The sequence below is a fragment of the Somniosus microcephalus genome, chromosome 17 (genome assembly GCF_052327205.1).
Source record: "Somniosus microcephalus isolate GS21.2 chromosome 17, FLI_Smic_1.0, whole genome shotgun sequence".
Classification (NCBI taxonomy): domain Eukaryota; kingdom Metazoa; phylum Chordata; class Chondrichthyes; order Squaliformes; family Somniosidae; genus Somniosus; species Somniosus microcephalus.
Window position 1 is genome coordinate 86,928,503 of NC_141003.1, and position 21,231 is coordinate 86,949,733.

A 21,231-nucleotide genomic window follows, 5' to 3' on the forward strand; every position below is an offset into this window, starting at 1 on the left:
GCTCACTGACAAATGATCCCTGTCTTACGCAGTGCATTCAACACAGAGAAAGTGCTGTCATCCAAGCTGCTGCTGTTAGGTCACAAAAGGATGACTGGAAGGTGCTTACTTTGCACTATTATACTGATGATGAAAGGATTTTTACACGCTCCAGCAGTTTTATCCCAGCCCCACGTTACTCACGGTGTCCCAACGTTCCTGGTTCAGACACGTGCTTTGCAGCGACTCAGATATATTAGAGAGCACACATCGCGTTCACAACAGTCAGTCCAGCCGAGTTTGATTTCTTCACATTACAGTCGCTGGCTACACTTAAAACAGCACTTCTCCACCTCCCCTCCTCCCCAACCTGTATTTATACAGCGTCTGTAACCTAGTAAAACATCCCAAGGCACTTCGCAGGAGGATTATAAGACAAAATAATTTGACACCGAGCCACATAGAAGAAATTAGGGCAGATGGCCAAAAGCTTGGTCAAAGAGGTAGGTTTTAAGGAACGTCTTAAAGGAGGAGAGCGAGGCGGAGAGGTTTAGGCAGGGAATTCCAGAGCTTTGGGCCTCGGCAGCTGTAGGCACGGCCGCCAATGGTGGGGCGGGGATGTGCAAGCAACAAGACTGCGAGCGCACAGTTGCTGCAGAGCAGTTTTAGACCAGAGCGTCTCCTCTTCTTCCTGGCAACAGCCCGCATGGCACTGGGAGGCAGCGAAACAAAGCGTGTTGCGAGGCGGTGCCCCCCATCTCCGGAGACAGAGGCCTCACCTCACCTCGTCTACAGTACAGCACCGCCTGAGCTTCCCCCAGAGGGTGGCAATCCTCCAACACAGACGGGGGTAACAGTCTCTAGCTTTAGATCACAGAAACTTACAGCTCAGGAGGAGGCCATTCGGCCCGTCCTGCCTGTGCCGGCTCTTTGAAAGAGCCGTCGTGCTCAGTCCCAGATCCCCCGCTTTGTGTCCGTAACCCCGAGAGTTCCTCATCCCTGTCCAACTCCCTTTAAAAATTACTGATGGAATCAGCTTATCAGGTCGAGCGTTCCAGATCACGACAACTCTCTGAGTGAAAGCGTTTCTCCTCACCTCCCCTCTCGATATTTTGCCAATGGTTTTGAATCTCAGGCCTCTGGGTATTGACTCACCCGCCGCCAGGGGGGGAAAGAGTTTCTCTCTTATCTAAATGTAGTTTATTCAAGAGTTTTATAAGTAAAACAAAAAGAAACGCTGCGAGTGAGCATGAGCCATTTGATCACAGATTTTGATCACAAACCAGACTGAGGCCCACTCTGTGCCTCCTCATCCACCTGGCAGGGCTCAGCGCTGTGGATGGAGCTCAGGGCCACTCGGTCTCACTCACATCAATAAAATACGTTAAAAATCCATCAGAATTTAGCACAGGAAGTTTGGTGGTAGTCCTTTAATATAGTCCTTGCGAAAAACTAGGGAAAGGGATTCCCTAAACCACCCCTTACTGAGGCACTAACTTGGCACCTTCATTCAGAAAGGTAGACTTGCATTTATATAGCACTGTCCATAACCTCAGGATATCCCAATGAAGTACTTTTGAAGTGTAGTCACTGTTGTGATGTAGGAAACGCAGCGGTCAATTTGCGCACAGCAAGCTCCCACAAACAGCAATGTGATAATGACCAGATAATCTGTTTTAGTGATGTTGATTGAGGGATAAATATTGGCCCAGGACACTGGGGATAACTCCCCTGCTCTTCTTCAAAATAGTGCCCATGGGATCGTTTACATCCACCTGAGAGAGCAGACGGGGCCTCGGTTCAACGTCTCATCCGAATGACGGCACCTCCGACAGGGCAGCCCTCCCTCAGCACTGCACTGCGAGTGTCAGCCTAGATGTTTGTACTCGAGTCTCTGGAGTGGGATTTGAACCCACAACCTTCTGACTCAGAGGCGAGTGTGCTGCCCACTGAGCCATGGCTGACACTGGCGGCAGCTGGTGCATGTGGGAAATGGGATATGTTTAAACTGGAGCAGCAGGGGCCACTGTTCTGGGTTTACTCAGCCACCTCCGTGTGCCGTACTCGACCTGGGAGTGGTTCGTGGAGGTAACAACAACAACAACAGCTTGTATTTCTATAGCTCCTTTAACATAGTAAAACACCCCAAGGCGCTTCACAGGAGCGTTAACAAACAAAATTCGACACTGAGCCACATAAGGAGATATTAGGGCAGGTGACCAAAAGCTTGGACAAAGAGGTAGGTTTTAAGGAGCATCTTAAAGGAGGAAAGAGAGGTTTAGGGAGGGAATTCCAGAGCTTAGGGCCTAGGCAACAGAAGGCACGGCCGCCAATGGTGGAGCGATTAAAATTGGGGGATGCACAAGAGGTCAGAATTAGAGGAGCGCAGATATCTCGGGGGGGTTGTGGGGCTGGAGGAGATTACAGAGATAGGGAGGGGCGAGGACATGGAGAGATTTGAAAACACGGGTGAGAATTTTAAAATCGAGGCGTTGCTTAACCGGGAGCCAGCGTTGGTCAGCGAGCACAGGGGGTGATGGGTGAACGGGACTTGGTGTGGGTGATACTGGGTGCCGGACACAGAAATTGTTTTACTCCCCAAAATGATGAACCCTCAGCTTGTTCCGAACAAAATATGCATGGCGGAGGTGGAGGGGGAAGAGAAAGTGGCCTAGAAATTCACTGGCCTTAGCGCCACTTTTGAGGCGCTAGAGGGCCTAGCGCCGAAGTTATGGCCAGTTTAGAAATTGACAGGGGCCCTAAATCGGCGTTAGGCCGGTAGCGCTGCGCCGGCACCGATGACGTCATCGGTGTGCGCAGCGTCCCGGTTGCCATGGTAACCCGCCCGAACTCGGAAATTGAGTTGCGGCCGCCTCGCCCGTGGCAGCCGCAAGCAACGTTCTGGCAGAGGTGCCTTACAGAACTTTGCGCCGGCGCATTAAAGGCCCCGCGGCGGCCGGCCGCTTTCCCGCCGGCCGCCTGGCCGCAGCTCCCTCCCCGGACTTCCCCCCCCCCCCCCCCCCGGAACAGAAGCAAGCCCGGCACTTGTCCAAGGTGCCGGGCTCATTTTTAAAAAGATTATCGCGGGCCGCGGCCGGGTGCAGGCAGCTCCTCCTTAACGGAAGGAGGAGGCCTGCACTTCCCGAGCCTGCCGCACCGCAGCGCCGGAATAGCGCCGCAATGCGGCGCCAGTTTTGAGGCGCTGAGACCCCTCAGTAGCGCCGGCAGCCGTTTGGGCGCGGCGCTGCTGAATTTTTGGCGCGCGCAGGGGGACTTAGCGCCGGCACTAACTTCCGGCGCTAAAGCCCTCGCTGCGCCAAAACCGAATTTCTAGGCCGTTATCTGTAAAGGCATTGCCATAGAAACAGCTCTAAGATGGTTTAGCATAAAGCTCGGACTGCCCCAGGGTTTCTCAGGTCACCTGAGCTGCGCAGTTGAAATTCTTGCACAAATGTTTTCTTTAAAAACTGGATCACGTAGATTTCCGTCCAGTATTGGAGGCTGCGTGTTAATCTGTCTGACCAGAGACATGCACCGTGTTCGGAGTGGGCTCCCAACCCATGCTGTTGCTGCACTGCATCCTCCCGGTGTGATTAACTCCAGCTCTCACTCCCTCACAGTACTTGAGCTTTCTTTAGCAATTCTCCGTCTACTGGAAGGTGCCCACGGGGGCGCGTAGCTCGTGTCTATATGACAATATTCACGCCAAACAAATATTGCATTGTGGTAGCCCTGCTTCATTTTGAATTCGGCTCTTTGTTATTTCCTTATCTGTGGATCGTCATGCACGATGCAAGCCAGCATTCAAATGGGGAAAACAAAATACACTCCATCCTACAACTCACATTAGAGACACGTCAGAATGGCAATAACCCACTGCAACATACTGTAGGTCCCTGACTCCTACTTAGTACCAGCAAGAACATCACAAACTCAATGCATTTGGCAACTGTGTGGTAAAATATACACAGAGAGAGAAGTGCAAGGGGACTCTTTCTGATTGACATTAAAAACAGCCCTGAATTATTTTATAATGGGGCACACTTAGGAACATAGGAACAGGAGGAGGCCTGTTCCGCCATTCAGTGAGATCATGGCTGATCTGTGACCTAACACCATATACCCCGCCTTTGGCCCATATCCCTTAATACCTTTGGTTAACAAAAATCTATCTTTCTCAGATTTAAAATTAACAATTGATCCAGCATCAATTGCTGTTTGCGGAAGAGAATTCCAAACTTCTACCACCCTTTGTGTGTAGAAGTGTTTCCTAATTTCACTCCTGAAAGGTCTGGCTCTAATTTTTAGACTCTGCCCCCAGTCCTAGACTCCCCAACCAGCGGAAATAGTTTCTCTCTATCTCCCCTATCTGTTCCCCTTAATATCTTGAAAACTTTGATAAGATCACCGTTTAACCTTCTAAACTCCGGGGAATACAACCCTAATTTGTGTAATCTCTCCTCGTAATTTAACCCTTGAAGTCCGGGTATCATTCTGGTAAACCTACGCTGCACTCCCTCCAAGGCCAATAGATCCTTCCTAAGGTGTGGTGCCCAGAACTGCTCCCAGTGCTCCAGGTGTGGTCTAACCAGGGCTTTGTACAGCTGCAGCATAACTTCTACCCCCTTGTATTCTAGTCCTCCAGATATAAAGGCCAGCATTCCATTAGCCTTTTTGATTATTTTCCGTGCCTGTTCATGACATTTTAATGATCGATGTACCTGGGCCCCCCGAGTCTCTTTGGACCTCCACTGTTTTTAGCTTTTCACCATTTAGAAAGTACCCAGTTCTATCCTTTTTAGGTCCAAAGTGGATGACCTCACATTTGCCTATATTGAAATCCATTTGCCACAGTTTTGCCCATTCACTTAATCTCTCGATATCCCTTTGTAATTTTATGCTTCCATCTACACCGCCTACAATGCCGCCTATCTTTGTGTCATCGGCAAATTTGAATATATGGCTTTCTATGCCTTCATCTAAGTCGTTAGTTAATAAATACTGTGAATAGTTGAGGGCCCCCAACACACATCCCTGCGGGACACCACTAGTCACATCCTGCCAATTAGAGAACCTGCCCATTATCCCTACTCTCTGTCTCCTGTCGCTCAGCCAATTTCCTAACCAGGTCAATAATTTGCCTTCAATTCTGTGGGCTTCTACCTTAGTTAACAGTCTCTTCAAATGCCTTCTGGAAGTCCATATAAATAACATCCACAGACATTCCCCTATCCACCAATTTAGTCACCTCCTCAAAAAATTCAATCAGCTTTGTTAGGCATGACCTGCCTTTCACAAATCCATGCTGGCTCTCTCTGATCAACTGAAAATGTTCACGGTGTTCAGTCACTCTATCCTTAATTACAGACTCTAGCAATTTCCCCACAGCAGATGTTAGTCTAACTGGTCTATAATTCCCTGGTTCCCTCTCACACCATTCTTAAATAGCAAAGTGACACACTTGACGGCAATGTTCCCTCTTATTTTTTTTTGGTGCGTAGTCCCTTTAAGTGACTGCAGGCCCATTCAAACGTTGGTGAGGGGCCTGCGTTGGAGTTCCAGACCGCTGCGCGGCTGCGCGGGAAGGTTGCTCGAAGGCCCTTGGTTTACACTCCAGTCAGCAGTGAGTGAACTGGTGTCAGTTGGGGCAGCAGTGCCGGTGCGATTGGTGGCCTTTCACGGGCCAGGGAGAGGAACGACCGCGTGCCAGGGTTACTGCGTCTGATTGCTGTCAAGTGACGCAATCTCGGAAAATATGCGTTTGAGGATGTCGCTTGAGGGCAGAATCGGACGCTGCCCTTCACGGTAAAATACCCTCTCCGATCTCTGGCGAGGCTCACACGTGAGGGAAAGCTGTTTGGACGAGGTATCGGAGGGCTGCCCCCACCCTTATCGTATCTGAGCGAGATTCGGCAACTTTAGGAAAGGAGGCGACAGCGAGGGGGGCGTAAATTAGAAAGGAAATAATAACAATGATGCATCCTCCTGGTGATAAGATAACCTTAATATTCAGCAAAAGCTTTGCTCCTTTACCACTGGAATCAAAGGAACTGTAGTAGTTTTTCAGATCGAACATCTACAAGCTTCCGAAAATCAGGCTGCATTTAACGTGTCAGCCATGGTTCAGGGAATAGCGCGCATATTTCTGGGTCACCACATTGTGGGTTCACAGTCCCCACTCCATGAGGCTTGAGCACAAAAATCCAGGCTGACACTCCCAGTGCAGTGCTGAGGGAGTGCCGCACTGTCGGAGGTGCCGTCTTTCAGATGAGACGTTGAACCGAGGCCCCGTCTGCCCTCTCAGGTGGACCGAAAAGATCCCGCGGCGCTATTTTTGATGAAAAGCAGGGGAGTTCTCCCCGGTGTCCTGGGGCCAATATTCATCCCTCAACCATTGTTGTTTGTGGGACCTTGCTGTGTAAAAATTGGCTGCTGCGTTCTCTACACTTCAAAAACCACTTCACTGGCTGTGACGCGCTTTGGGGGAACGCCTGAGGTTGTGAAAGGCGCTGTAGAAATCCGGCACCTGGGAATACCTGGCCCAAGACCGCACAAAGTGGAGGGGAAGCATCCGGGAAGATGCCAAACACCTCGAGCCTCTTCGCCGGGAGCAAACGGAAGCGAAGCGCAGGCAGCGCAAGGAGCGCACGTCAACCCAAGCACCCCACCCACCCGCCCCTTCAACCACCGTCTGCCCCACCTGTGACAGAGACTGTAGGTCCCGCATCGGACTCATCAGTCACCTGAGAACTCATTTTTAATGTGGAAGCAAGTCATCCTCGGCTCCAAGAGACTGCCTAAGAAGAAGAGAAATGCAAGTCTTTCTGTCTTTTATACGCCCTGTTCAAAATAACATGACATAATTTTCCTCAGACACCATTTGTTGATGTATTTACAATATACGAGCAACATTGGCTGAGCTAGACTGGATGGTCCGACAGCTATTTGAAATTTCCACTTCCTTTCTGAAGGGAGCTCGCAGCCACCAATTATTGCCTCATTAACCAGAATTGCCAAATGCAAAAATGGAACTTGGTCATCCTGCTGTAAACAGGTCCGCACTGAAACCATTTTCTTTTTTCTTCCCACGGCGCAGGACTATTTAAAGCATTTGTAAAGATTCAGATTTAGCTGATAACCGAGAGGGGTGGGGGTGGGGGGGGGCGGAAACACACACACACAACCATTGATATTCAACAGCGATAGTGTAAATGAAGCAAAAAGAACTAGCGCCCCGGGACGCTCTCCCCGAGGAATAGTAACCAGTAATCGGGTCCATCTTGTAATGTCTGGGATTAATCTGCTGGAAGTACCTGCGATGACTTCGAGAGGAGATGCCGCTAATTAGGACGGTGAGATCAGCTGGCACCCCCTCGCATGCAGAATCAAACATTCATGCAGCCGGGAACAGAGCGACTAAACATCGCAAGCATCCAGCCGTTGCCATGACACCAGCAGAACAAAGCGCCCAGCCAGGACCACAATAAAAATCTTGGCAATCATCAATCTCTTTCAGCGTTAACGCCATTAACAAAGTCGATGTCCTCTTACATTGGGCTATAACTGGAATGTAGATTCCTGCCAACCTAACGCTAAACAAACCATCCTTCTCTCCCAGAGCATCCGCCCGATTAGAAAACCTTCCTCCTAAACCATGCCGAATAACAGATTTTAAATGGCCTGCTATAAGACAACAGCTCATGTGCATTATTTCTGCCTTTGTTGCAGTATCTGTCGCTTTGATGCCGACTTTTTAAAATGTCAAGGACAGGCTGCCACCTTCACATGTCCAAATGCGCATGTGGCGGACGAATAAAAATCAGGGTCCTTTTGGAGTTTATGAATTTTGTGCTCTTTAGTAATCCTCTTGTGGAAGGTAATTTGGAGACAGTGTCGAGGAACAGATCAGCCCTCTATGCAGATGAAAGCCGTCGTGAGACACAAGACAGCTTGATGTAACTGATCAGCGCTTCACATGTCTGGTAAAACTCAATATGCAAAAGACTTTATCGTAGCTTGTTAAAAAGAGAAGCGATGCTGAACAGGAGGATGGGAAAGGCGTTTCATTCTGCTGCTCAGAAGATAAGGGTTCAAAAGTTGACTAGAGAGAACACAAAAGCATTTTATTTCACTAACCATCATTAACCCAATCTCGCCAATGTAGAAAGTTCGCACGCGTTCCGCTCAGAGAGGAGGTGATTCCATTCAACTGCAGTTAATCATGGTGTTAGACCGTTAACCATCAGCTTCCACTGTAGAGTGAGCTTGTTGGCAGAAGTCAGATGAATGTGTGATATGGTCAATCACTCCCAGTAAAGGGCAGGCACTATGTTAGCCCTGGCTCAGTGGGGTAGCCCTCTCACCTCTGGGTCAGAAGGTTGTGGGTTCATGTCCCACTCCAGGGACTTGAGCACATAATCCAGGCTGACACTCTCCAGTGCATTGCTGAGGGAGTGCTGCACTGTCGGAGGTGCCGTCTTTCGGATGAGACGTTAAACTGAGGCCCTGTCTGCTCTCTCAGGTGGACGTAAAAGCTCCCATGGCCACTATTGGAAGAAGAGCAGGGGAGTTCTCCCCGGTGTCCTGGGGCCAATATTTATCCCTCAATCAACATCACTAAAACAGATGATCTGGTCATTATCACATTGCTGTTTGTGGGAGCTTGCTGTGCACAAAATGGCTGCCGCGTTTCCCACATTACAACAGTGACCACACTTCAAAAAGTACTTCATTGGCTGTAAAGCGCTTTGGGACATCCTGAGGTCATGAAAGGCGCTATAGAAATGCAAGTCTTTCTTTTATCTGTGAATTGCAGGAAAAATTAAGGAGGAGCCAGCTCCCTATTTGGTTGGTGCTGCGCCAGCAGAACACGATGGCCGATCTGGAGGGCTGGCCTCTGACCTGGGAGGCCTCATTACAAGCAACCCCAGGACCGAAGAAACAATGGCCAAACTCCTTTAGCAGGTGACACGACCCATCTGTTTGATCCAGGCGGCGAGCCAGGGACGAGGGCAAGTCACTCTGTGAGGCGAACAAGAGGACAAGTGGCGACGACTCGCAGGCCAGCAGTTATCATCAGAGACACATCCAAGGGCACCACAGGAGCAGAGTCAGGGGAAAAAAAACCCAATCACCAGCAGGAATAGCAGCAAGGACAAAGAGGCTGCAACTCGAGCGTGTCGGCTATTTTTAGCTGCCATGATGTGTTAAACCCTATTGGCTTTGATGTTTCGTTAATGCTGTATTAGTAATTGGGTTTGAGCTGCCTGTAACAGGGATGGTTACCTCCATTTTTCCCTGACTGAAGGAAAGTTCATCTGCAGATAGCAATAGGTGTCATAGTAAAGAGTTCTGGAGGCAGAGTATTGCGTCCAGTTCTGGTCATCGCACTTTAGGAATGATGTGAAGGCCCTTGAGAGGGTGCAGAGGAGATTTACCAGAATGGTTCCGGGGATGGGGGATCTTCGCTACAAGGACAGGTTGGAGAAGCTGGATTTGTTTTCATTAGAGCAAAGGAGGTTGAGGGGTGATTTGATAGAGGTGTACAAGATTATGATGGGTTTGGATAGGCTAGACGGGGAAAGGCTGTTCCCACTAGATGATGGTACAAGGACTAGGGGACACAGATTTAAGGTTTTGGGCAAGAGACACAGGGGGGATGTGAGGAAAAACTTTTTTATGCAGCGAGTGGTGATGACCTGGAACTCACTGCCGACGGAAGTGGTGGAAGCGGAGACACTCAGGCCTAGAAATTTAGTATAGCCACGTTTGGGGCACTACAGCCGGGCGGCCGCTAAAGTTTGCGCCCGGCGCAACTTCGCGCCACCTTCGCCGATATTCAGTGGCATCGCCCCAAGAGGTTGCTGCTGCGCTAAAGCAGGCGATGCACGACTATCATTAGGCGCTAAGCTGGCGATCCGGGGCGCTAACACCGAGGACAGGCGCAGCGCAGGTGCGGCAAGTTGCTCAATGAAGGCAGACACGCTGGCGCCGGTCAGCTCTTAAAGGGGAAGGGTCGACTTGTTTGGCTGCCATGCCCTGCACACTGCAGCCCTGAAGCAAGGCCTGACCATTGCTGGTTCATCAGTTCTACGCCCTCAACCATGGGGAAGGCCGCTATTCTTCCAAAGCCGATTGAACGCTCTTGCTGCTTGTCCAGGGTCATGGGGAAGGAGATGTACTGACGTCTCCTTCTGAAAAGGGCATTGTTCACCTGGCGGATGCAGCAATGTATCGCGAACTGGGAGATGTTGGCAATGTCCCCAGTAGTGGATTGGAAGGAGCCAGTGGCATCGAAGTTGAGAGCCACCGTCACCTTCACTGCCACTGACAGAGACGTCCTGCTCCTCAGCTGTGGCTGCAGATCTCTGCGAAGCAGGTGGCAGATCTCAGTGACTACCTCCCTTCTGAATCGTATCCTCCGAACACACTGCTCCTCAGACATGTTCAGATATGAGAACTGCTGGCGGTATACCCTGGGTGGGTAAGGCCTCCTGTGCCGACGCCTGTTGGCCAATCTCCGTCTGGCCATGACTGGCACTCTCTCACGGCGTCTCTGATCCCTTTGAATGCAATGCAGAAAGCCAACGTTTCCACCCATTGCAGCCCCCATTATATGTGGCGACTCAAGGCTATGGCACTGAAAGTGAAATCCAAGTGCAAAGCTCTAGCCTGAAGCCACAAGTACCTGTGCAAGCACTGAGTCAAAGCAGAAAGCTCTCTGCCTTTGTCTCTCTCCAAATATCCATCTCTCACACAGAGGGATTGGCACAAAATGGCTGCCACTTATACTGCAGGAGGAGTCCCCTTTAAATAGCGCTCCCCGCGCCCCGCAGCGACTGGGAACCGTTCCCCTCTACCAGTCGCTGGGGGCGCCAGGCGCAAAGAATTTCCGGTTCGGGGCGCACAAAGGGCGTTGCACGATGAAATGATGTCAGGATCTGCGCGCGCAGCTGAGCGCGCGCAAAGGCTTTGCGCCGCCGCTAAATCTTTACTGAAGTTGGGGAGAGGCGCAGATCGCGCTGCGCCCGGCCGCTAGCCGCCTAGCGCCCCACATCTCCTCCTCCTAAGGCGCTAGCGGCTGGCGCACACAACTGAATTTCTAGGCCTCAATGTTTTCAAGGGGAGACTGGATAGGCACTTGAGGGAAATAAACTTGCAGGGCTACGGGGATAGAGCGGGGGAATGGGACTGACTGGATTGCTCTACAGAGAGCCGGCACGGACTCGATGGGCCGAATGGCCTCCTTCTATGCCGTTATGACTCTATGAGAATATGGCCAGTGGCTTCGGCACTTGAATATTCAGCAACCGCTTAACAACAACAACAACTTGTATTTCTATGTAGCAAAACCTCACAAGCCGCTTCACAGGAGCGATTATCAAACAAAATTTGAAATACCGAGCCACACAAGGAGATATCACAGAATCACACAGTGCAGATAGAGGCCATTTCGGCCCATCGAGCCTGCACCAACACATATCCCACCCTATCCCCATAACCCCACGTATTTAATCCCCCTAACACTAAGGGTCAATTTATCATAGCCAATTAACCTAACCTGCACATCTTTGGACTGTGGGAGGAAACCGGAGCACCCGGAGTAAACCCACGCAAACACGGGGAGAATGTGCAAACTCCACACAGACAGTCGCCCGAGGCCGGATTCGAACCCGGGTCCCTGGCGCTGTGAGGCAACAGTGCTAACCACTATGCCACCGTGCTGCCCTTAGGGCAGACGACGAACTGCTTGGTCAAAGAGGTAGGTTTTAAGGAGCATCTTAAAGGAGGAGAGAGAAGTAGAGAGGCGGAGAGGTTTAGGGAAGGACTGCTACAAGATGGGACCAGACTTAGAGACTGATGTCAGACATGCTTCCGACAAACTGAGTTGAACTCTGATGGGTGAATGCCACGTATCCGACGCTCTCTCGCAAGCAGATACGATAGAAGAAGGGTGATTAGAAACCAGCTTGCTAGCAAAGACGGCAAAACAGGTTTCACCCCATTTCTGCATTCGGCCCATTTTGTGAAGCCGGAAAGAAACGAGGAGAAAGGCGCTTCCCTCCAACTGTCTAATAGTGTCAAATAACCGGCATGTTAATAAACAAATTGCTCAATGTGGGCTGCGCAGAATCCAGTCTGGCGACGCAGTCAATGTTAATCATTAAAACCGAGTAAAATTCCAACTGTGAACTCCACAACTTCTGGGTTTCCGCTGAACTTGCGATGACAAAGTGGGAGACGTCCTGAGGATATTCCCGGCTAAAGATTTTCATTACAGAGAGAGGGAGAGAGAGAGAGAGACAGGAAATAAGACTCGCAAAACGCCAGACCTGCTCACTATTAACAATAATAATAATTATTAAGTCTAATCTCCAGTGGCGTGTCTACCTCACAATCTATTGTAAAATGGGAACTCAAATCATATCTGACGTCAAGTGATGATTAAGAACTAGTACACAAGATGGCAATAGGCTTTAAAGCTAATCTTTATGTTGCTGTCTGTAGATATTAAAATGATGAACAGTTCCGTTATATTCAACGATTTAAAAAGAAATGCTGCATTTCAATGAAATAGAAAACATAGAAGATAGGAGCAGGAGTAGGCCATTCGGCCCCTCGAGCCTGCTCCGCCATTCAATGAGATCATGGCTGATCATCCAAATTCAGTACCCTGCTCCTGCCTTCTCCCCATATCCCTTGATCCCTTTAGCCTTAAGAAATATATCCAACTCCTTCTTGAATATATTTAATGAATTGGCCTCCACTGCCTTCTGTGGTAGAGAATTCCACAGGTTCACCACTCTCTGGGTGAAGAAATTCCTCCTCATCTCAGTCCTAAATGGCTTACCCTTTATCCTTAGACTGTGACCCCTGGTTCAGGACTCCCCCGCCATCGGGAACATCCTTCCTGCATCTAGTCTGTCTAGTCCTGTTAGAATTTTATAAGTTTTGATGAGATCCCCTCTCATTCTTCTAAACTCCAGCGAGTACAAGCCGAATCGACCCAATCTCTCCTCATACGTCATTCCTGCCATCCCAGGTATCAGCCTGGTGAATCTTCGCTGAACTCCTTCCATGGCAAGAACATCCTTCCTCAGATAAGGCGACCAAAACTGCACACAATACTCCAGATGTGGTCTCACCAAGGCCCTGTACAACTGCAGCAAGACATCCTTGTTCCTGTACTCAAACCCTCTCGCTACGAAGGCCAACAGATCATTTGCCTTCTTAACCGCCTGCTGCACCTGCATCCTTACTTTCAGCGACTGGTGCACAAGGACACCCAGGTCTCGTTGCACTTCCCCTTCTCCCAATCTATTGCCATTCAGATAATAATCTGCCTTCTTGTTTTTGACACCAAAGTGGATAACCTCACATTTATCCACGTTATATTGCATCTGCCATGCTTCTGACCAATCACCCAACCTGTCCAGATCATACTGCAGTTTATCGGTATCCTCCTCACAACACACACGCCCACCCAGCTTTGTGTCATCTGCAAACTTGGAGATATTACGTCTAGTTCCCTCATCCAGATCGTTAATATATATTGTGAATAGCTGGGGTCCAAGGACCGATCCCTGCGGTACCCCACTAGTCACTGCCTGCCACTCGGAAAAAGAGCCGTTTATTCAAACTCTTTGCTTTCTGTCTGCCAACCAGTTCTCTATCCAAGTCAATACCTTGCCCCGATCCCATGGGCTAAAAATTCGGTATCGCCGCGCCAGGTCTTTAGTGCCCGAAATTTTGCACTCGCCCGGATTCCCGTAGCGCCCGCCTGAAATTCAGTTGCGCCGCCCCAAGACGGAGGCGGGCGCTATTGCAGGGTTTGGCCGCCTCGTTTGGGGCGATGAAAGTCAGTTTCAGGCGTCCAGTTGCCGCTGCGGCACCCGATGCGGTGCGGCAGGCTGGGGTACTGCAGGCCTCCTCCTTCTCTTAAGGAGGAGCTGCCTGCAGTCGTGAGATCGCCGCTGGATTCCCCCGGCAAATGAGCCCGGCACCACGGAGAAGTGCCGGGCTCGCGGGAGTCAGACACCAATGCCGCGGGGGGGTGGTGCAGGAGTCCGGGGAGGGAGGTGCGGCCAGGCGGCCGACGGGAAAGCGGCCGGCCGCCCCTCCACCTTTATGCGCCGGCCTCGCGGAGCTGCAAGGCACCGTTTTTCAAACGCTGTTTGCGGCCGCTACGGGCGAGGCGGCCGCAACTGAATTTGGCCATCGGCACAGAATAGCATTGGAACCGGGGCGCTGCGCACACCGATGACGTCATCGGTGCCGGCGCAGCGCTACCGGCTAACGCCGATGTTAGGGACCAACTGAATTTCGGGCGCTAAAAAACTTCCGGCGCAAACCACTCTATAGCCAATAAGTGGGCGCAAACGCGACTGAATTTCTAGGCCCATGTGCCTTAATTTTACACGCTAATCTCTTATGCGGGACCTTATCGAAAGCCTTTTGAAAATCCAAATACACCACATCCACTGGTTCTCCCTTATCTATTTTACCAGTTACATCCTCAAAAAATTCCAGTAGATTAGTCAAGCACGATTTACCTTTTGTAAATCCATGTTGACTTTGCCCGATCCGGCACTTTTTTCCAAGTGCTCTGCTATTACATCCTAATACGCCCTTATACTTCCCTATAATCTGCTGGTAAAGGGGCTCAACAGCTGAAAGATGATTGTTTGTGTTATTAGTGTATGAACACCGAACACAATCATACAACATCCCTCTGCTTTATTTTCAACAGATTAACACCTCTGTTAAGGCAACAGTCAGAAAAACATTATATGAACATATTATGCATTTATATGCTAATGTAATATATGCTGGAAGGACGAGGGCAGCAGGCGCACGGGAACACCATCACCTCCAAGTTCCGCCCCCCCCCCCAAGTCACACACCATCCTGACTTAGAAATATATCGGCCGTTCCTTCATCGTCGCTGAGTCAAAATCCTGGAACTCCCTCCCTAACAGCACTGTCATAGGGCTTGATTTTGTCAATGGGGAGCTTTTGGAGGCGGGACTCCCACTTTTTGGGTTGTAGTCCCGCCTCCATCGACTTGTGGCCAACCCACGCTATTTTCCCTTGATTGACCTTGTTAAGCCCCGCCCAGCGGGCTCAGCAGGCCAATTAAGGGACACCTGGTTACTGGTGATGTCAGCAATTGACATTTCATCTGTCAAGAGCTTTTGACAGATGAACAATCAGCGTTTGACAGCTCTGTGAAGCTCTCAAACACGGACAATCTGTCTTCTAACTTGAGTCCTTCTACGCAGACTCAGTTAGAGATCTCTCCAGACCAGAAAGCAGAGGCTGCAGCTTTTGACAGTTCAGCGGCCATTCTGCTTTCTGTGCCGGTGAGCTGAGGGACTCCCGAGAACTGAAGGAAGGAAGCCTGCAGGAGAAAGTAAAGGTAAGTAAAACTTATTAAAACACTTTACACTTACCTCACACACTTACCTCTGCACACATGCACCCATCACTCACCCACACAACGGACATCTCAACCCCTCCAACCCCTGCAGACCGACAGTCTGCCTCGCTAACTTGGCATGGTCGGACAGCCCACACTTCAGGGCTAAAAATAGGGATTAGGCAAAAAATTGCCTGTTAACTACCTGTTAATTGGCACTAATACCTTTCCCGCCTCCTGGGAAATTGGCACGGAGGCGGGTTGGGGGCGGGATGGGTTCCTGCCCCCCTGATTCTGCAATTTTCCCACCACTCCCGCCTCCTCGGGGTTTGGAAAATCAAGTCCATAGAGTTATACAGCACAGAAAGAGGCCCTTCGGCACATCGTGTCCGCGCCGATCATCAAGCCCTGTCTATTCTAATCCCATTTTCCAGCACTTGGTCCGTAGCCTTGTATGCTATGGTGTTTCAAGTGCTCATCTAAATGCTTCTTGAATGTTATGAGGGTTCCTGCCTCTACCACCCTTTCAGGCAGTGAGTTCCAGATTCCAACCACCCTCTGGGTGAAAAAGTTTTTCTTCCAATCCCCTCTAAACCTCCTGCCCCTTACCTTGAAACTATGCCCCTGGTTATTGACCCCTCTACTAAGGGGAAAAATTCCTTTCTATCTACCCTATCTATGCCCCTCATAACTTTGTACACCTCAATCAGGTCCCCCCTCAGCCTTCTCTGCTCTAAGGAAAACAACCCCAGCCTGTCCAGTCTCTCTTCATAGCTGAAGCGCTCCAGCCCAGGTAACATCCTGGTGAATCTCCTCTGCACCCTCTCCAATGCAATCACATCCCTCCTATAGTGTGGCGACCAGAACTGCACACAGTATTCCAGCTGTGGCCTAACTAGCGTTTTCTCCAGCTCCATCATAACCTCCCTGCTCTTATATTCTATGCCTCGGCTAATGAAGGCAAGTATCCCATATGCCTTCTTAACCACCTCACTGTGGGAGCACCTTCACCACACGGACTGCAGCGGTTCAAGAAGGAGGCTCACCACCACCTTCTCAAGGGCAACTAGGGATGGGCAATAAATGCTGGCCTTGCCAGCGACACCCACATCCCAGGAACGAATAAAATAAAAAATTGCAAAGAGTAATTTCCAGGACAGTACTTCTAAGGTATTTTCCACTTCCCAGTGTCCCCCCCCCACCCCCCGCCACTGCTATAGAGCATCTGCAGGGAAGCAACTCCAGGATTCTGGCCATGCTCTTCTGTAAAACAGCCACCAGAAGATGTCTTGGTAATGATCCTGTTTTTTTGTAATTTTTCCCTCCCTTCTCATGGAGATATGTCTGGATTCTACTGAGAGCGTCCATAGGAGCTCGATATATTGCACATCATGGTGCAAAACTGCATTCCACCACCCTGAGCCACCCTCGTCTTATTTTTAAAAAATCTTTGACAAACAAAGCTATTTTCTTGATTTTGTTTTACTTGCTTTTAATCTTTTCCAATTTTTCCTATTTTGTTAAAATCCCTTCCTTCACATTTTCGGTTTGGTCTTTTGTTCAGTTCTCACTCGTGCACAATTGAGTATGGATTGAAGCTCTCATCTGAGCTTTAAGGCCATTTGTTCCTTTGGCTTCACGTGTCAGCTGTGACTCAGTGGGCAGCACCCTCGCCTCTGAGTCAAGAAGGTTGTGGGTTCAAGTCCCACTCCAGAGACTTGAGCACAAAAATACAGGCTGACACTCCAGTGCAGTGCCAAGGGAGTGCTGCACTGTCGGAAGTGCCGTCTTTCAGATGAGATGTTAAATTGAGGTGCTCTGTGCTCTTGGGTGGACTTAAAAGATCCCATGGCACTATTTCAAAGAAGAGCTGGGGAATTGTGTCTAGGAGGCAATATTTATCCTGCAATCAACATAACAAAAGCAGATTATCTGGGCATTATCACATTGCTGTTTGTGGGAGCTTGCTGTGCGCAAATTGGCTGCTGAGTTTCTGACATTACAACAGTGACCTTACTTCATTGGCTATAAAGCGCTTTGGGATGTCCTGAGGTTGTGAAAGGCGCTACAGAAATGCAAGTCTTTATGAGACTTCTTCCAAGTGTTACAGAATAGTTTGACTCCACCTAACACTACGGACCATGAGGTCCAATTTCTACCACTTTGAATTGCATACTGTATTGACAAACTGATTTTCTTTTTTCTAAATGGCCTGACAGTTTAATTTTACACGCCAAATGTAGTTTCTTATTCTTGGTGTAAGAATTCCAAACGACACGGCAGCCTGTCTAAACCGCTTGGTGCCTTTGCTGCTGATCAGACCACATCGACTAACAAAACATTAGCAAGTCTGGCCGACTTAACAGAATCGAATAGATTCAGGCTTCATGTTAAATAAGCCCGTGATTTGGAACTCACATATAATGTGCTGAGGAGTGGTTATCTTTGTTTGTTGTTGAGGGAGCCGAACATCTTCTACTAGAGATTTGAGAGATAACTTAATCAGGTAAATAAATTGTAACATACTGAAGTGTGTTCTTTACTGATGTTAAAAAAATCAAGCAGGTACAACAGTTTGTTTGGTCATGGGCCTGGTACTTTCCTAATTTCAGTCTCCTCACTGGTCAGTTCTTGAAGATGATCCACCACATCCTCCCATCCCAAGCACATAGAAACATCGAGTATAGGAGCAGGAGTAGGCCATTCGGCCCCTCGAGCCTGCTCTGCCATTCAATGCGATCATGGTACTTCAGTACCCTGTCCCTGCCTTCTCCCCATATCCCATGATCCCTTTAGCCTTAAGAAATATATCTAACTCCTTCTTGAATATATTTAATGAATTGGCCTCAACTGCCTTGTGTGGCAGAGAATTCCACAGGTTCACCACTCTCTGGGTGAAGAAATTCCTCCTCATCTCTGTCCTAAATGGCTTACCCCTTATCCTTAGACTGTGACCCCTGGTTCTGGACTCCCCGACCATCGGGAACATCCTTCCTGCATCTAGTCTGTCTAGTCCTGTTAGAATTTTATAAGTTTCAATGAGATCCCCTCTCATTCTTCTAAACTCTAGCGAATATAAGCCTAATCGACCCAATCTCTCTTCATACATCATTCCTGCCATCCCAGGTATCAGTCTGGTGAATCTTCGCTGCACTCCCTCCATGGCAAGAACATCCTTCCTCAGATAAGGCGACCAAAACTGCACACAATACTCAAGATGTGGTCTCACCAAGGCCCTGTACAACTGCAGCAAGACATCCTTGTTCCTGTACTCGAATCCTCTCGCTATGAAGGCCAACATACCATTTGCCTTCTTAACCGCCTGCTGCACCTGCATGCTTACCTTCAGCGACTGGTGCACAAGGACACCCAGGTCTCGTTGCACTTCCCCTTTTCCCAATCTATTGCTGTTCAGATAATAATCTGTCTTCCTGTTTTTGCCACCGAAGTGGATAACCTCGCATTTATCCACTTTATACTGCATCTGCCATGCTTCTGCCCAATCACCCAACCTGTCCAAATCATACTGGAGTTTCTCGGCATCCTCCTCACAGCACACACGCCCACCCAGCTTTGTGTCATCTGCAAACTTGGAGATATTACATCTAGTTCCCTCGTCTAGATCATTAATATATATTGTGAATAGCTGGGGTCCAAGGACCGATCCTTGCGGTACCCCACTAGTCACTGCCTGCCACTCGGAAAACGACCTGTTTATTCCAACTCTTTGCTTCCTGTCTGCCAACCAGTTCTCTATCCAAGTCAGTACCTTACCCCAATTCAGTTAATTAGCTTATTGATCTCCCACACTGCTTGTATGACAAAGGCAATCACATCACAGAGCTTGCTGCAGGAGACAGAACTTTATGCACTAATGGTCAAGAGATAAGAAAGTCTGTAGAATCATAGAACACTAAAAGAAAGACTTGTATTTCTATAGCGCCTTTCACGACCACTGGACGTCCCAAAGCGCTTTACAGCCAATGAAGCACTTTTTGAAGTGTAGTCACTGTTGTAATGTCGGAAACGCAGCAGCCAATTTGCGCACAGCAAGCTCCCACAAACAGCAATGTGATAATGACCAGATAATCTGTGTTAGGTGTTTGTTGAGGGGTAAATATTGGCCTCAGGACACCGGGGAGAACTCCCCTGCTCCTCTTCAAAATAGTGGCCATGGGATCTTTTACGTCCACCTGAGAGAGCAGACGGGGCCTCGGTTTAACATCTCATCTGAAGAGCGGCACCTCCGACAGTGCAGCACTCCCTCAGCACTGCACTGGAGTGTCAGCCTAGAGTTTTGTGCTCCAGTCTCTGAAGTGGGACTTGAACCTACAACCTTCTGAGTCAGAGGTGAGAGTGCTGCCCACTGAGCCACGGCTGACACTAGTACAGCACAGAAGGAGGCCATTCGGCCCGTCGAGTCTGCGCCGGCTCTTTCGAAGAGCAATCCAGTCAGTCCCACTCCCCCGCTCTTTCCCCACATCCTGCAATTTTTTTTCCTTCAAATATTTATCCAATTCTCTTTTCAAGGCTACTAGTGAATCTGTTTCCACCAGCGACTGTTCCCGTTCCAGTGATTGGACTTGCTTCATTTCAAATTCCAAAATAAATTTGAAGTCTCTGTTGATATGTTATTCTGTATCGTACATTGTGTATGCTTTTTGAAGTGTGGTCACTGTTGTAATGTAGGAAATGCCAATTTGCGCACAGCAAGCTCCCACAAACTGCAACGTGCTAATGTGTTCAAATCGTTTAGACCTTTTGGCAAACAGTAGTCCGCGCAATGATTTCTCCCTTGTACGGATAATGGACTTCCGCAGTGTCAGCCAGAGACTCCTTCCATGTCTGAATAAGGATTTGGGGTTTCCTGACACGTCTGGTAAACAGTGGAAGGGATGGACCCTGAACTCACCTTCCTTGATGCGGGTGTGGGTCTCACTTAAGGTGGTATTTTATTTGTCACCAAATTGGTCGGGGGTCTCAATTTCTTGTGTCACTGCACCCCTGTGGGAAAATTTCAGGAGATAAATGAGCCTGGGCACGAACAGAGTCACTTAACAAAATTGGCATTAGATGTGTATCACTTGACGTAAGAAAACTACTAGGCACTTGGTCTAAGCGTTAAACAAAGCTTTAACCAACTGTTTTACAACATGGAGATCTAGTTGTGTCCTTCACTAGTTCCTGTTAAAGAATGTCCTGAGCAAGCTGGGCCCATGCCCGAATATTTATACTCTCCCTGGACAGCGCCACCAGCAGGCTGCCCAGTATCATTTCATAAGTCATTTCCACATGAATGACAAGATTCATGTCATCACTAAAGGCATGTGAGAGGACTTAGTACTCTGAATGACATTCCTGGCGCATTTCAGTGCCGCACGTAGCTAAACTGAAGCTAGGAATATAATAGGCGCCATATAATGACTGCTAATGACGCAGGTAAGATTGATTTTTGAAGAAGAGCAGGGGGGAGTTATCCCCGGTGTCCTGGGGCCAATATTTATCACTCAATCAACATCACTAAAAAAAACAGATGATCTGGTCATTTATCACATTGCTGTTTGTGGGAGCTTGCTGTGCGCAAATTGGTTGCCGCGTTTCCTACATTACAACAGTGACTCCACTTCAAAAAGTACTTCATTGGCTGTAAAGCGCTTTGGGGCGTTCCTGAGGTCGTGAAAGGCGCTGTAGAAATTAAAGTCTTTCTTTCTTTCGAAGCTTACACGTGTGGCTCACCTTAAGTGTGACCCACATTGGATGACTATTCAATAACCCAAACAATGGGTAGAAGCAGCTCAGATGACAGACCACGCACATTCCCTAGTGTTACAAGC

The 21,231-nt window shown here is 49.0% G+C and overlaps 1 protein-coding gene across 4 annotated transcripts in view; it reads right to left on the bottom strand.

Moving 5' to 3' along the window:
- The window catches only part of frmd4a (FERM domain containing 4A), an 894,188-nt gene that overhangs the window by 556,143 nt on the left and 316,814 nt on the right, over window positions 1–21,231 (bottom strand). Inside the window, exon 1 of one of the 4 annotated variants that reach the window (XM_086010813.1) lies at window positions 1–248. This exon is cut by the window's left edge and continues 243 nt beyond it. The exons of the other annotated variants lie outside the window; for them this stretch is intronic. The gene's annotated coding sequence lies outside the window, so the exon portion shown is untranslated. Of the gene's footprint in view, window positions 249–21,231 lie in introns of those variants that run through there. 4 annotated transcript variants of the gene reach the window in all.